The sequence below is a fragment of the Coregonus clupeaformis genome, chromosome 19, assembly GCF_020615455.1.
Source record: "Coregonus clupeaformis isolate EN_2021a chromosome 19, ASM2061545v1, whole genome shotgun sequence".
Lineage (NCBI taxonomy): Eukaryota > Metazoa > Chordata > Actinopteri > Salmoniformes > Salmonidae > Coregonus > Coregonus clupeaformis.
In genome coordinates, this window is record NC_059210.1 from 12,196,589 (window position 1) to 12,214,152 (window position 17,564).

General features: G+C 41.0%; 1 protein-coding gene across 2 annotated transcripts in view; it reads right to left on the reverse strand.

Moving 5' to 3' along the window:
* LOC121531288 (alpha-1,3-mannosyl-glycoprotein 4-beta-N-acetylglucosaminyltransferase C-like) overlaps positions 1-8,180 on the reverse strand; it is a 35,008-nt gene extending 26,828 nt beyond the window's left edge. The window contains exons 1-3 of one of the 2 annotated variants that reach the window (XM_041836528.2): positions 7,993-8,180; positions 4,845-4,917; positions 3,035-3,143 (exon numbers count right to left, since the gene is read on the reverse strand). The gene's annotated coding sequence lies outside the window, so the exon portion shown is untranslated. Of the gene's footprint in view, positions 1-3,034; positions 3,144-4,844; positions 4,918-7,988 lie in introns of both variants that reach the window. The other variant, XM_041836527.2, reaches the window with a different exon arrangement.
* Positions 8,181-17,564: the final 9,384 nt, after the last annotated feature.

Genomic DNA, 17,564 nt, shown 5'->3' on the forward strand with positions numbered 1-17,564 from the left:
AGGCTGCCTGCGACGCTAGACATGCTTATTCATTCTTCAAACCCACACAGCTTCCTTTTCCCTAAGACTCATTTTGTTACACTTAAAAAGTGTAGAAGCTCGGTTTATGTAAATTTGACTTGAGATAAACCTGAGAGCGTGTTTTATGGTTATGGGGTCAAGGAAAGAACCTTGCACAATGCACATCTACGTACATATGAAGTGTGAAATCTACATCTCAACTCCACAGCAGAGCATGTGATTGTATCTGAAACATCAAAGCTTTAGCTATCTTTATGATTTCAGGATTGCAAAGTAGATATACTCTTTAAAAACAAGAGAGAAGAAGCCAGTACTTAAAAATGCACATAATTTAATACCATCAGATATTTAATTGGTGAATTAATTTGAACTTTAGAGGCTTTAATAATCGGCATGTTTGTACTTAGAGTAGTTCTCTCTCTCTCTCTCTAACTCTCTTTCTCTCTCTCTCTCTCTCTCTCTCTCTCTCTCTCTCTCTCGCTCTCTAACACTCTTTCTTGCTCTCTCTCGCTCTCTCTCTCAGCAAAAATCAAATAATCTTGAGAAAATCTTGTTGACCATTTCCTTGGTCCTGTGGTGTGCTTCTCTTGCCAGTAGTAGCATTTCAGCTCAGGCCCTGTTTCAGCAGTGTCACAGACTCTACTTCAGCTAGAAGAGCACTTTGGAAGGGAGGATGGAGATGTTGATAAGCTCTTGGCCTCCCTCTCCACAGGAAAATATAATTGTCTTCTCCTTACCTGGAGAGATGAATGTATTTCTACCAGGGGCTGTCCCCTCTTACAGAGCCCTTGAAGTCAGTGTGGTTTTTGAAAATATCATCAAAACAAAAGGGAAATGTCAATCTCACTAACTTGAAAATAATAATAATATAATGTGGTGGGTGCTTATATTTGTCCTATTTCACACATGCACAAGTGTGTATTAATATGCATGTGTGAATTGGAGATGTGAATTGGAGTGTCTCAATCTGACAAAGGAACTGAAACAGAGCTCATTCCAAACCGACAGATCATCTACTCTACACTCCAAATCCCGATGCTTGCAGTCACTCAATTATCACATGTTTGGTAAGTTAGTCTAGTCAGCTATCTAAACTTGTAGTAATCATGGTTGAATTGAATTACCGACCGGGCACACCGGGCACGTGCCCAGGGGCCCTGACCTCCAGGGGGCCCACATTGATTTTTTTGTTAGTCTCACACAGATATCATATTAACATGGCATAAGTCCTGGCAAAATTAGTAGAATTGCAGGAAATTTGCTGTGAAATTAGTTATAAAATTGCAAAATCTCTAAATTCTGTTTAGGGCCCAAAAATGTTTTAGGACCCATACACACACTCCCTCCCTCCTCACACCCCTTCTCTACTCCATGCCTGGAGCCAGACTCTTGTGTTGTCTACCTCAGAGAAGCTGGTGCTTGGCATGAAGAAGAGGCTCCAGTGGATTCTGTGCTCCACCTGCCAATGGGCTCTTTTGATCAGCCGCCAGGTGATGACAGGTGATGACAGACAGGGGATGACAGACAAGGGATGACAGACAGGGGATGACAGAGAGGTGATGACAGACAGCCGATGACAGACAGGTGATGACAGACAGGTGATGACAGACTTGTGATGACAGACTTGTGATGACAGACAGGTGATAATCTCTCTGATCTCTCTGTCCCTTTCTCTCTTATTCCCTTTCTCTTTGTTTTTGTATTCTGTATTCTCTCTCTTTCTCTTATTCTCTCTCTCTTTTATTCTCTTTCTCTCTCCTATTCAATTCATTTCAATTCAAAGGGCTTCATTGGCATTGGAAACATATGTTTATATTGCCAAAGCAAGTGAAATAGATAATAAACAAAAGTGAAATAAACAATCAAATGAACAGTAAACATTACACTCACAAGTTTTAAAGGAATAGACACATTTCAAATGTCCTATTATGGCTATGTACATTGCAAATAGTTAAAGTACAAAGGGGAAAATAAAAAAACATAAATAGTGGTTGTATTTACAATGGTGTTTGTTCTTCACTGGTTGCCCTTTTCTTGTGGGTTCTGTCTCTCTATCTCTCTCTCTACCCCCTCCCCCCTCCCCCCCTCCCCCCTCCCCAGTCTTTCCTCACTGTGGGTAGTACAACGAGCTGTTATATCTAAACGGGAAAAACATGTATAGCCCACTTCCTCTCTCTGTCTCCCTGATTGGGAATGTGAGCACACTGGCTTTGATTCCTGCTGTCTGTCCTGTAGGAAGAACAGCTGTTTGCATGAATCTTTAATGCACATCGCCCACATCAGTGTTGCTCCATTCTAGCAGATGTAGATCTGGTTCCCTTCACTCTCACTTTAAACTGTTTCAAGAGCTGGTTATTCATAGTGCTAAAATCTGTATTCACTCATCGTTTTTTTATTCTATGGGGATTGCTCAAGTTGAACTCTTGACTTTATCATTAAAATATTTTAAAAGCTTTTCAACAACTTGCCAGTGGTAGTGAGACAAAGTAAGCTTAAGAATAACAATGTTCCTCAAGATATCACAATCACACCTGCATTTACCCAAAGTCTGATACTATTAGTGGCTTTTGGTTGTCCATAAATATAATAGTCAAACATATTTATTTTGCCACATGATGGGGTTGTGTGCTTAACCCTGTGTTGTTGCCTGCGGCAAGTCAACAACATACCCTGATGGTATAGCGATGCCTCACTGCACTGAGATGCTTTCGTACATGGAGCAGATTAGTTGTCTTTCCTTTGGGATGTAGTTCAGTGGATTTTTCAAAGACTACTTGGTATAATCTTATTACTACTGTGTAAGTGTGTGTATGGTGCTGAAAGGACATCTCTGCTAACCGGCCAGTGGTCCTTCGAGGCAGAAGGACTTAAGCCGTTCCAGGCTCATTATGGCAAATCTCCAAAAGCATAGATGGAAATAAAAAATGTTCTTATGACTTTAGATGAGGCTTATTACTGAAGAAATAAATCCAAAATGTATACATGGCATTTAGGCATGTATCAGAAGTCATACCTGCTTGCTAAAGTCAATTGACTTTGTGGGTTGTAGGAGAGCCTCTGTTGGTTTTGAAGGCTGGTATCATAGATGGATACATATTCTCTCTGTCATTGGTTGTGGCAGACTGTAAAAACAAGAGCAACAATCAACAACACAACCTCATTACCTTGGTGTTTTCAAAAATCACAAGTTTTGCATGCCTCGTTCCCGAGACCCTGGGATCTTCAAAGGAAAGTGACTGGGATCTTCACAGGGAAGTGACTGCGATTTTCACAGGGAAGTGACTGGGATCTTCACAGGGAAGTGACTGGGATTTTCACAGGGAAGTGACTGGGATTTTCACAGGAAGTGACTGGGATCTTCACAGGAAGTGACTGGGATTTTCACAGGAAGTGACTGGGATTTTCACAGGAAGTGACTGGGAACTTCACAGGAAGTGACTGGGATCTTCACAGGAAGTGACTGGGATCTTCACAGGAAGTGACTGGGATCTTCACAGGAAGTGACTGGGATCTTCACAGGAAGTGACTGGGATGGAGGGAGAAGAAGGAAGGGTAAACTGGAGAGAGGGAGAAGGAGAAAGAGGGGGGTCCACAAGGCCACGCTCATTATTCAGACAGACACTCGAGGCCACAGGAAATAGCGCACTTCATTTTTCTTGTCAAACTCCGTCCGGCTTAATGACGTGTTCAGTTCTTAGGGCCTCAGCTAGTGGAGAGATAAAGGGTGGTGTGGCTGGGCCAGACGTAAAGAGAGAGAGAAGATCTGATCACCCTGTTTCATACACAGTGCTGCCTGACCTCAACACAGTATTCTGATATTAACTCATAGCCATAGATGTAGAATTGATATATTGTCTTTGCTCACAGCTCACAGCTCTAAGTATAAATGTTACTGCACGACTTCATAAAAAAGCCATTACCAGAGACTTTATATAATGGATTCTGGCCTAAACAAAGAGGGAAATGTGGTCTAAAGTAGATATAAACTGGTAATGACATTAGGAGGACACTCTTTAACCACACGTCTGATACATACATACAGTAGAACATTTCCAACCCACACGTATTACGATAAGATCCCAACTTAAAAATACAGTGATGCTCAGGCTAATTCTTAAGCTGTTGTTTGTTTCCACAAAGTGATAGGCCACTACAGATTTCTTGAACACACTACCGTCTCTGCCACCCCTTAGTGAAATAGATTGGCTTGTAACTCTGGATGCTACTTCTCTCATCACACTTCTAGAGCTCACAAAGGGATCCATTTAAATACCTATTTTTTTTAGGGGGGGGGGGGTATTTTATCCCCTTTTTCTACCCAATTTCGTGATATCTAATTGTGATCTTGTCTCATCGCTGCAACTCCTCAACGGGCTCAGGAGAAACGAAGGTCGAGCTTCTTATCACACGCTCGCTTAACCCGGAAGCCAGCCACACCAATGTGTCGGAGGAAACATTATTCAATTGACGACCAAAGTCAGCCTGCAGGTGCCCGGCCCACCACAAGGAGTCACTAGAGCACGATGAGCCAAGTAAAGCCCCCCCAGCCAAACCCTCCCCTAACCTGGAAGATGCTGGGCCAATTGTGCACCGCCCTATGGGACTCCCGGTCACGGCCGGTTGTGACACAGCCTGGGATTGAACTCTGGTCTGTAGTGACGCCTCAAGCACTGCAACGCAGACGACACAGTGCACCACTTGGGAGGCCCCCATTTAAAAATCTTAATAGGATCTGTGTCTTCAGAGCTTACAGAGTGAAACACAAAATCAGATCAGATCGTATTGAAATAAAATGAGTGAAAAATCCACCAAGAAGCTCTTACTTTGTCATCTTATCCTTTGTGCCAATATGTATGACCCGCTGGCCGCTCTTTCACAGATCAAACAGTCACGCATCTGAAAAACAAAAAAACAAACATAGATGTTAGCCTAAAAGCCATAGACACATACCAGACACATTTTCAGCTGTATATTGGTGGGGAAAGAGGAATGTGTTATTTTTCCATTAGACTAACTGGGTGATACACAGATACTGGGTACCTGTTCAGCTTGTTCAACCTGAGGTCTTCCAGCCCTACTCCCCAGTTGAAGGTTTTTAGAACGTCATTTGTGCCTAATGGCCACACTCATTAGCTGCATCTCAAAAACATTGTGGTCATTACCGAAACACATTTATAGTCTGACTTCAACCATCAATCACCCTTCATTCCATGGAAGTTGGTTGGCACAATAGATTTAATGCAAAGCTGAAATTTTCAAATATTCTGTAATGCGCTATCCTTGTTGGGAGTTGAATGTGCAGGAAAAACCAAAATGGACCAAATAAGAAGGTAACAGGTGAGTGAGTACACATAATAAAAGAATAAAGTTCTGTTATATTCTACTCCATTCTATTCCTTTCCATTTCATTCTATTCTACAGCTTTTCCATGCCATCTAGCATGCATTTGATGTCTCTATGGAAGAAGCATTGGGGTCAACAGTTGCCTCTGATCATGCATATACGTTTATTACTACTTTATCTGTGAAAGATAACATATGCTAGGGGCAGCAGTGGCAGCTTTGATATAGATACAGTTTGACCATGGGAAGTCACACATCTTCTGGTGTGGTTGGGAGAGATTAATGTGTGAGCCAATTAGGACCGAATCCTAACTTGACATCTGAACACACAGCAAATGTGCGGATTTTAAAACCTCGGTGTTGAGGCACTAATGCACTCACTTGGTGAAGGCTACAGGACTGCAACCCATCTGTCACTAGCAAACACAGTCATGGGTGGTACTGGTTCCTCAAAAATTCACTCGAAAAGCACCCTCAGAAATAAATGTGCAAATAAGGCTTTATACCCTACAGTGTTAAAACAACCCCTAAAAATGAGTTAGTGTAAAATCACAGGTGTTAATTCCTTAACACTGAGAAAATGTAACATCATCAGCTCTAATAAAATGTTAATTTAAGTTGGAATTTGCAACATCCATGGTGTTAGGGAACCAACACTCTTGGGGTGTTAGTTTATCAACACTGAATAGTGTTAGTTTAACACTATTTTGGTGGGTCACTTACACACACCAAGAAAGCATTAAATGTAACACTGTGGGTGTTAAAATTCTGATCTCAAATTTGCTGTGCACCTAACTTGAACTTTTGCGAAATCTTCAATTGACGTCAACGCATGACAGAATCTTTTTCCATCTCCTCTACTGATAACTGCCTCCCAGGTATGACATTTGTCAGTGTCACTTTCTCAGATAATCTAACAGGTCCACCTCAGTGCTAGACTACCTCCCCACATAGTGCCCATCCAGCCGGGGCACTCTCTCATTACACCCCACACAGATCAACAAAGAAAAAGGTGGCATAAATATTTATTAGATCTTTTTTTTTTAAGTCAATGTTTCAATCAATGTATCAACAGGTCTGGCCCTGACCAGAGTCAGTCAATACACTCCTGTTACAGTGCAGCTCCATCCCAGCTTTAATGTGTGGTCTGTGGTGAGACCGATAGAAAGGGAACAATAAAAGAGATAAGCTACATTTGCAATAAGAGCCACAGTTGATAAGTATCCAGTGACCAGGCCAAAATACATAAGAATAGCCCCAGGGATGTCCATTACCGAAACATGTTTGCGTCTCAAATAGCACCATATTTCCTATTTGGTGCACTACTTTTGACCAGGACTGATAGGCCAGTATGAAAAATGTATGCACTCACTAATTGTAAGTCGCTCTGGATAAGAGTGTCTGCTAAATGACTAAAATGTCAACAACAAAAAAAAAAATCCAAAGTAATGCACTATATAGGAAATAGGTTGCCATTTGGGATGCACACCAAAGACTGATGGACAGCGGTTTCACTGTCTGACTGACTGTATCTCCAATCTGCAATAACATTTCTTTATCATTTAAAAAGTGATGCTACACAGGTTTTATATAATTTCAGCCAGTAGTTTTGAAAGTAGCGCTCATGAGCCAAAACGGATCCCCAAACATTGTGCACAATTGTGTACAACGTCATACATTTCGTTTGATACGTCCTGCCAAATCTATATATATATTTTCTCCTGAAAGTTGGATGATATGTTACGAATTCCAATTTGTACAATATGTTACGAATTTGTAAGTGCTTAAGATCCCGTTCAATCTCTTTAAGGGCTCCATAAATTATTGTCTAGCACCAGAGAGAGCCATATATAGAGATGGCTGCAGGTGAAGCCCAAATGTCACCCTATTCCCTACATAATGCACTACTTTTGACCAGGGCCAATTCTTCCCTTTTGGTCAAAAGTAGTGCACTATGTAGGGAATAGGGTGCCATTTGTCTAGCGCCTCGATTAGTACGGGAGGCGTAGGGGGTCACCAACATAAGTATCAACTGGTTTGGCACGTTCTAACATGATGTGCTTAGTGGAAGCCGCTCAAATCTGTGCAGTCTGACAGGGAGGAGAGCACATCCTCTAGGACACAACATAGGATACCATTAGATGATGCTATTATAGGTCGAGCCAGCCACGAACACCCTGGCTGACAGAGGTGAGATCAGTAGTGCACCAGCTCAGTGTAATCTGGCGGGGAGATGAGAGCAGGTTATTCCCACATCACTGAGAGGAAGGGGATTTGTGTCACCAGCAAAGCCATGATAAAACCTGGGACATAGTGCCATCATTCAGGATAAAGCGGCTGCAAGTCACAGTTAGAGTAAAGTGGGTTTTTACAATGGAACAGTAGTTCAATGTTCAATGCAACCAACATTTACCTATGTTAGCATTTTTACATTACAGCACAAAATGAAGTGGTAATGACATGGTAATAGTATGATATAAGTTATAGTTACTCACAAAGAAAGAAAAAAGAAAGAAAGAAAGACAGAAAGACAGAAAGACAGAAAGAAAGAAAGAGCAGCATTACAGCATAGAATAAAAGAGCAGAATCTGCTTCAATAGCCCATGCAACTACAGGCACACTTACCTACCTGCTGTATGTCTCCTGTTGTCTGTGAGAAGCGTGAGGGAGTTCTGCCGATGTTGTGTGCTGCACGCTGCCACCTGTCTAAATGATCTCCATGACTCACACAAGAGCAGATCATTGGCTCTCAAAACAGTGCCGTAAACACTCATCACAACGCCAGTCTCCTGCTACTAGCCTCTCTCTCTGTCTCTCTATGTCCATTCCTCTCTCTCTCTCTCTGATCTCCCCCTCTCTTTTCCAGCCCTCTCCCTCTCTTCCTCCCTCCCCCTTTCCCTGACTCCCCTCACCAAGGTGTCACTGTGTCTGCACACCCTGCATCTCATTGGTTGTCAGTTTTCCCTTCTCCTGACTCCCCTCACCAATGTGTCACTAACTGTGTCTGCACACCCTGCATCTCATTGGTTGTCAGTTTTCCCTTCTCCTGACTCTCCTCCCCTTTACAATTGTCTGTCTTAAAGTCACAACACACTGAAATGCGCCCCTCAGCCTCAACTCCCTGTGGCTTGAGATACGCCTCTCACTCTCAGTCAGACAGAGGTTTAAGTCAATCCAAATTCAGCCTAAGAGCATATTTTAAGGTCGTTAATGGACAGATTTCAGTGATTGTAAAGAGAGTACTGGTGCATGATTGAAAGTAAAGAGCCAAGAGTTATACAGCCACCGTACTTATAATTAAAATGAGTCTTTCTACACCTTAAAATGTAGATATATACAGTACATATTCTACTGTGCCATCCATGGTGTGCTCTCTCTCATGCAATATTTATAATGCCTAGATATGAATCCTAGATTAATGTGTGAATATTGAATAATAACAATGCCAGTGGAGTAGCTTTGTGGTGTAAAATGCCCCACTCTGCATACTCGCTGTGTTACTAAGGCATTTCAAATGAGCTGCTGCAGTTTAAATGGAACAGTCTTGTCTAAATCATTCAAAGCACACCATGTAGCAAAATTACAACACAATGCCTAGGATATTACATTGCTCGTCTTGAACACAACGACACACAAGTGAAGTTCACTGTTGTAAAGCAGGAACCCAATTTAACTGAGCTTCATTTGAAGTGAAGAAACCATGTTACCCTGCCTACCACAGGAGCATCCTCTAATATATTCTAATACTCTAATATAATGCAATGTTCAAAAGAAGTATTAGGTAAAATGGTCACTCTGATTTCAACAGTCTGGGTTGAAACTTCAGGTTGAGCCCAGGGGCAAATCACCCTGGGGTGAAATTGCCAGTAGTGTGAAAACGCCTAAAGGATACTTTGTCTGCACTTTACAGCAATGTCACCCTCAGCAAGAATAGAAAACAAGCTCCAAACAATTACCATCCCTGATTATGAGCGACAGACAGCTCTGCAGTCTATTGGTTAAACTGGGGCTCTATGTGTACTTAGGATATTCTTCATGTGTACTTTGGAAATGAGCTTGGCTAAGTTAATGAATAGATGAATAAATACATTAAAAATTAATGTTGTGATATCAAGTTCTCTCAAGGGCGTCCATGGATGACTAACTCACCTTGCAACCTAAATCCAGCACACTGGGCAGAAACTGGTTGAATCAACATTGTTTCCACATCATTTTAACCCCCAAAATTTGGAAAACTGATTGGATTTGCAAAAAAGTCATCAACGTAAGGGCATTTATTTATTTCACCCAACTTTTAACCTAAATTCAATGACATGGTGACATTTGTTGTTGATTTCACGTTGAATGCACGTTAGTTGAAAACTCAACCAAATATAAAAACCAAAAGTAGACGTTGAACTGACGTCTGTGCCCAGTGGGAGGGAGTTTAAAGCATTGGCTGCCTCCCCCTCATCTTTCACCAATAAAATCAAATGGTAAAATAAGGACAGAGGACAGGAGGAAGGCTTTGACAAGAAATTATGGCTTGGCCAACGAACATACAACTACTAACAAACCTGTGCTTCACTGACAAATCAAATCAAATCAAATCAAATTTTATTGGTCACATGCGCCGAATACAACAGGTGCAGACATTACAGTGAAATGCTTACTTACAGCCCTTAACCAACAGTGCATTTATTTTAAACAAAAAAAGTAAGAATAAAACAACAACAAAAAAAGTGTTGAGAAAAAAAGAGCAGAAGTCAAATAAAGTGACAGTAGGGAGGCTATATATACAGTAAAATAAAGTGACAGTAGGGAGGCTATATATACAGGGGGGTACCGTTGCAGAGTCAATGTGCGGGGGCACCGGCTAGTTGAGGTAGTTGAGGTAATATGTACATGTGGGTAGAGTTAAAGTGACTATGCATAAATACTTAACAGAGTAGCAGCAGCGTAAAAAGGATGGGGTGGGGGGGCAGTGCAAATAGTCCGGGTAGCCATGATTAGCTGTTCAGGAGTCTTATGGCTTGGGGGTAGAAGCTGTTGAGAAGTCTTTTGGACCTAGACTTGGCACTCGGTACCGCTTGCCGTGCGGTAGCAGAGAGAACAGTCTATGACTAGGGTGGCTGGAGTCTTTGACAATTTTGAGGGCCTTCCTCTGACACCGCCTGGTATAGAGGTCCTGGATGGCAGGGAGCTTTGCCCCAGTGATGTACTGGGCCGTACGCACTACCCTCTGTAGTGCCTTGCGGTCAGAGGCCAAGCAGTTGCCATACCAGGCGGTGATGCAACCAGTCAGGATGCTCTCGATGGTGCAGCTGTAGAATTTTTTGAGGATCTGAGGACCCATGCCAAATCTTTTTAGTCTCCTGAGGGGGAATAGGCTTTGTCGTGCCCTCTTCATGTGAAGTGCATTATTATAAGGAGGTCATGTATGATTTTGACCGTTCTTACAATGCATTTATCACTGCATCATAATGCATTACACCTAAAGGCTAATCAAAGCCTAACCAACATATTGTATTGATTGCTTTGAGTGAGCCATAGCCTTCTTGACAGACAGGTATGTGATTACTAGTCTAGAGGGTCAGGCATTGAGGTGTCGGAGGTCAAAGACATTACATTTACATTTACATTTTAGTCATTTTTGCAGACGTTCTTATCCAGAGCGACTTACAGACATGTGGGTGATTACTAGTCTAGAGGGTCGGGCATTAAGGTGTTGGAGGTAAAAGGAGTGGTTAGGAACACCTCATCTTCCCCAATATACCTTCCTCTGTTGTTCCTGCAATGCATTAGTAATTCCCCAGTCAGACACAAGCCGTCTGACAACCTCCAGTCAGTCCAATCACTCTCACAGTAACCTCCAGTCAGTCCAATCACTCTCACAGTGTGGATGGATGTAAACTCATTTACATGCCGTTCTCTCTGCCTGAAAGTCTTTTATACCAGCAGGTACAGCAATGAGGCAACCTTATCTGTGTAATTGCCTGTCAAGTGATAAAATGGCCACTTTTAAATGTCGGTTAAGAGTCACTCTCAGAAGAAAATGACCATGTAGAGAATCAGAGAAAAGCTTCAGAGGGCATTCAGGTTGACAGGACCTGTATGTCAATCTTCTATCGGCACAACCAAATCAAATCAAATCAAATGTATTGGTCACATACACATGGTTAGCAGATGTTAATGCGAGTGTAGCGAAATGCTTGTGCTTCTAGTTCTGACAGTGCAGCAATATCTAGCAAGTAATATCTACAGTTCCACAACACAAATCTAAGTAAAGGAATGGTTTAAGAATATATAAATATATGGATGAGCAATGTCATTATCAGAGTGGCATAGGCTAAGATGCAATAGATAGTATAGAATACAGTATATACATATGAGATGGGTAATGCAAGATATGTGAACATTATTAAGATAGTAATATCCAGCATTGTAGGGCCATTCAGCTTTTCAGAAAAGCCATTTTTGACAGATATCAGGTTGAAAAAAATATTTTCTCCTTCATCCACAAAACAAGTGAATTGTCACTACTACCATTGTTGGCCATGGTTATGGCAATGAGCCACCATGACGACCATGTGTATTGGCAGGAATACTAGTTGGTCAGATCTGTGTCTGGGTCCCTCTACAAAATGAACAAAACTACTACTTCATTTACTTTTCTGATCACGAAAGAGGAACATTGGGTCTTTAAGGCCAAGATGAGAGCAATGACATTTTTCTTTCAATCACTTTGATACATTTTTCAGATGTAAGTGGTATATTTTCAAAACTCTTAAGTGTGTGGACGTGTTGTGAGTGTGGGAAATGTGAGTGTTATTGAGGGTTCATTCAGGTGAGAGATTGTTCGCATCAAATCCATCACAATCCCATGCTAGGTAGGCAGGACAATTCAATTTTACAGCCCGCCCGTTTTCTCAGGCTTGGGAATATTCAGGGTTGATAGGATGTTCCCGTGGCTTCTTCACATACCAATGCGAGACAACCAGGATGAAAGTGAATATACGTCCTTTCCACAGACCTTAGAGCAAGGGAATACGATACCTTATGATGCTTACCTATCCAGTGGATAGCAAAATGGAGTGCCCTCAAATTGTGTCAAACTCTACTGTCGTGGTTTTGAACTGTTTTAATGATATACTGTATCTATAGGAATGTAGGATAGGAAGCTGCTAATCATAGGTCCTTGTATTTATTAAAAAATTTTGCAACAAGGAATCATTGTAATACAGACTGGAGATGCCAGGGAGTAAAGCGCCGAGGTGCATTTGGTACCTATGCCATCACACGATCTCGAGTCAGACGATGAAGGACATTATGAGTGTGTACAAAAAGCAATAACCCATTCATGTGGGGGCCTTTATGAATCTATGTCAAGCAGAAGTTTTAAACCTGAGGGCAACGGGCTGAAATGGGTTGTACTAGTGGCGCAGTGCTCCTGAGTGGCGCAGTGGTCTAAGGCACTGCATCGCAGTGCTAACTGTGCCACTAGAGATCCTGGTTCGAATCCAGGCTCTGTCGCAGCCGGCCGCGACCGGGAGACTCATGGGCGGCGCACAATTCGTCCAGGGTAGGGGAGGGAATGGCCGGCAGGGATGTAGCTCAGTTGATCGAGCATGGCATTTGCAACGCCAGGGTTGTGGGTTCGATTCCCACGGGGGGCCAGTATAAAAAAATATGTATTCACTAACTGTAAGTCGCTCTGGATAAGAGCGTCTGCTAAATGACTAAAATGTAAATGTACTAGGCCCCTGAAGTTCACACTCCAATTGAGCCAATCACAACTATCCTGAAAACCACTCATTAATTTCAAAATGTTTTATCCAGTTATATTTTCTTAAAGGGGGTTCGGGTGTGGGCGTGGTCAAAGGTGACCCGGTTAAAAAGAAATGGACTGGTCAGTCACTGTAGGCGATCGTGTTACAACTATTATTATAAAACCAAAGACACTGTGTATCATTAAACACCCATAGCTGATTAATGATACATAATCATAAGTAATGCCAACTACTGCGTTGTGAGAGGAATGTAGGTCAAGTCTCATACAGGTCAAATTACTTGTATGAGACAACTTTAAAATATATATTTTTTACATTCTCATTAGTGTGTGTGTGTGTGATGCATTATGTTAAACTAGAATAACTGGTTTAAACCCTCTTCTCTTTTGAAGGCGATTATTAATTTGACCTGTATGAGACATTACCTACATTCCTCTCACAACGCAGTAGGTGGCATTACTTATGATAATGTATCATTAATCAGCTAATCCTAAACCTTACCCTAACCCTTAACATAACCCTAACCCCTAAAACCCTAACCCTAACCCCAAAACCCTAAACCTAACGCTTAAGCTTAAAATAGCCTTTGAACAAATTCAGGACATTAAAAAAGTCCTGCCTTTTCAAAACAGTTCTTGTTTTCCTACCTTGTCAGGACATTAACGTGAAATGTGAGGACATTGTCAGGACATTAAGGTGAAATGGTAGGACATTGGGGTCCTGATAATGTAGGAAAATAAGTGCACACACACACACACACACAGGGGTGTCTTGGTCACTAGATCAAAAAACATAGATCAAAAACCCCCCAGATCAAATAACTAAATACCATATGGTAAGAAGCGTCTTACATAATTGTGTGACCACCTACAGGATCCAAACACCACCTGAATGAACCCCCAATAACTCTCACAGCCATTTCCCACACTCACAACACACTGACTGGTGGACTGGTGTCACTTTGGATAAAATTATCTGCTACGTAAATGGCATATATTACGTTATTAAAAAGACCCCAGCAACTTCATGTTGGATACATGTTTACGGTATAGGGGATGTATTTGTATTGTATTTATTCTGTATTACTGCACTGTAGGAGCTAGAAACACAAGCATTTTGATGGGCCTGCTGTAACATCTTCTAATCTGTGATTTGATTTTCAATATAATTTTTACAAAATGTTTTAAATAGTCATCATCATAGTAGTACTACATACGAGTATACCGTATATCATACTTCTATTGTTTCTACAGACATACATTTTTGTTATGTAGTTCTCAAAATCTGTAGTAGACAAACCAGTTTACATGTAAATTATATAGGTTTACCAAAGTTATCATCAATAAAGAGTAGTTGGATTAAGTAATAGTAAAATGTATTTTAACAGAAAAGAAGAGTAATGTGAGCATTGCATTGTGAAAGGCAATTACTTTATATGAACATGCATTGCAATGTGAAACATGTATTTCTAGATGAAACACTGATTAAGTTAGGTGAAAAAATGGCTGTGAATTTGTTTGTTGTACTCAGTCAATTGAAAATGTGCTTAGAGTTTTGAAACATGAGAAATGTTGATGATCTGTTTTGTTTTTTGGGCTTAGCGTTGTGAAAATGTACTACATACTTGTGAAAATTGCACCAAAGTGATTGAAAAAAGAAAGTTAATGGATAACTTATGCATTTTATAAACATAACTGCATTTGGGCCTGATCTGGCATCACCATCATCCAGGTTTCCTTTAAAAATGTGTATTTTGAAAGGTTAAATAGACAAATCACTAAATAAAAACTGCCTCTTATTATTTACCATATGTTTGTATTCCTGTAATGAGGTAGGATTGACATTATGTTACTGTTATAGTAGGAGGAAGTTTTAACCAGGGCAAAGTCAATGTTACGCTTCCCTGATGCTAATTACTGTCTATTTGCATACTCTGTGATTACACGCTTGGATTGACAAGCATCAAGGTTATCCTTTAGTGTCAGGTTAGTGTTAGTCAAAGGTGAATGCATAGTTGTGTGTGTGTGTGTGTGTGTGTGTGTGTGTGTGTCTGTGTGTGTGTGTGCAATTCTTTGAGAGCAAAGGACTTCTTACATATGTCGTCACTCAAATCAGCCTGCCAACCTGTCATGTAGGTTCAGGCTGGCTATCCCTTTGGAGTTGGAAGAGTCTGAATTTTTCATATCCTTAATTTGAGGTGTTGTGGGAAATCCCAGTTTCACTGAATATTCAATGAAGCAGAGCGGCACCCAGATAAGTGGAACAGGAAAAGATCCTCTCAACTTTTTTCTAAACTTTTACTGTACCACTGTTTTCCTTTGTTTTTGATGAGAATCTGAGGAAGATATGTATCTTGTTGTAACTTATCACTCTGATCTTAAAAGCTAAGGGATCATAGCTTTCACATGGATTCACCTGGTCTGTCTTATGTCATGGAAAGAGCAGGTGTTCATAATGTTTTGTAAACAGAGCATACAAAACATTAGAAACACCTGTTCTTTCCATGACCTAGACTGACCAGGTGAATCCAGGTGAAAGCTATGATCCCTTATTGATGTCACCTTGTTAAATCCACTTCAATCAGTGTAGATGAATGGGAGGAGACAGGTTAAAGAAGGAGTTTGAGACATGGATTGTGTATGTGTGCCATTCAGAGAGTGAATGGGCAAGACAAAAGGATGGGGTCTGGTAGTAGTTGCCAGGCACACAGGTTTGAGTGTGTCAAGAACTGCAACGCTGCTGGGGTTTTTACGCTCAACAGTTTCCTGTGTGTATCAAGAATGGTCCACCACCCAAAGGAAATCCAGCCAACTTGACAACTGTGGGACGCATTGGAGTCAACATGGGCCAGTGTCCCTGTGGAACGCTTTTTACACCTTGTAGCGTCCATGCTCCGACAAATTGAGGCTGTTCTGAGGGCAAAAGGGGGTGCAACGCAATATTAGGAAGGTATTCCTAATGTTTTGCACACTCAGTGTATATATTTTTTGTTTTTTGAGAGTGGTGGCAACGATTTAGCAGCGGCGGTACGCCACTACTAAATGAATATAGGGGAAACACTGACTGCACAGATCAGATGCCATCAGTGTGTATCTCTGGTTGGGAGAGACACAGAAATATAGTGAAATATTCAATACAATTATTTATATGTATTATAAGTACATTAGCACTGATTACCTTAAAAACAGTGGGAGTGAATGGGGCACCATCAGCATGCTCTAAATTGCCTGCTGCCTAAATCACCTTAAAGTAACTGGCACAAACCAAGTCATTAAGACAGACACAAAGGACCCTGGGAACTGATTTGTAATAGAAGACTATACATTTTTCTTTGCTTGAGGTTGAAATGATTTGGGCAGACAGTCAGAGCATGGGTGAACTATCTTGTCGAAGATGGCTCAAGTTTAGCTCACAAAGGTTATTTAGGGTTTTGATTCAAAGAAGTGTAATTCTTCAATTATGCAAATCTATGTATGTTGATCTCTAATTTCCACCCAATTATAGCAATTTAGTTATTTGGTTTGAACACTTAATAACAAGCATCAGCATAATTAATAATATGCATCGTGATTGGAAAAAAACCCAGCCTTTTGTTTTCCTTTCAATGTGAACTTCAAAGCAAAAAGCATCAACCATGAGGCTGTTTAAGAGGAGGGTTCTCCTCCTAAAACGAAGTAATACTCTGCATTTGAATAGAATAAATAATGGATTTCCAATCAGACATTGTTCAATAGAGCACGCTCCAACGGTAAGTGCTCCAACGTAATTATGGTTGCATTACATTAGGTTATTCCTCCTACCCAATATTGGGTGTTGTTGTCACTGATCTATTCAAGTCCATCTAAATCCAAATATTGTGTTAATGATGAATACTAAAGGCAGAGCCCAGTGACAGGTTAATGTATAAGTGGGGGTCAATGACTGTTTAAGGTCAGAATACATAACAGGACGATCACAATTCACACATTTATGACAGGATTGGTTGCACATGATTAACAACAGTGGCTTTACAGAACTTGTCTTGGTTGTAAGTAACACAGTGCCTATTTTCTTCATACATTTCAATGGTATGAAAAGACATTAACAAGAAGTAGATTCAAGTGCCATTTTATGAAGAGAAAATGGAACAACTGATCTGGTTCATTGTATTTTCAAACGGATTAACTGTTGCACTGTATAAGAAAATAGATCAACTTTCATTAATCAGGACTGTACATATGAAATGCTGTTTCTGATCACAAGAAGTGATGTGGACTTATAATTCCTCCACTACAGGCTACCAGACTCCTGGGGGCTTGACTGGCTCAGTTGTCTCTGTGAATAGCACAGTCTGACAGACATGAGTCCTGTCATGTGGGTTTTCTTCAACTCTCCTCCAACAGTATAATCACGGGCGGCAGGTAGCTTAGTGGTTAAGAGCGTTGTGCCAGTA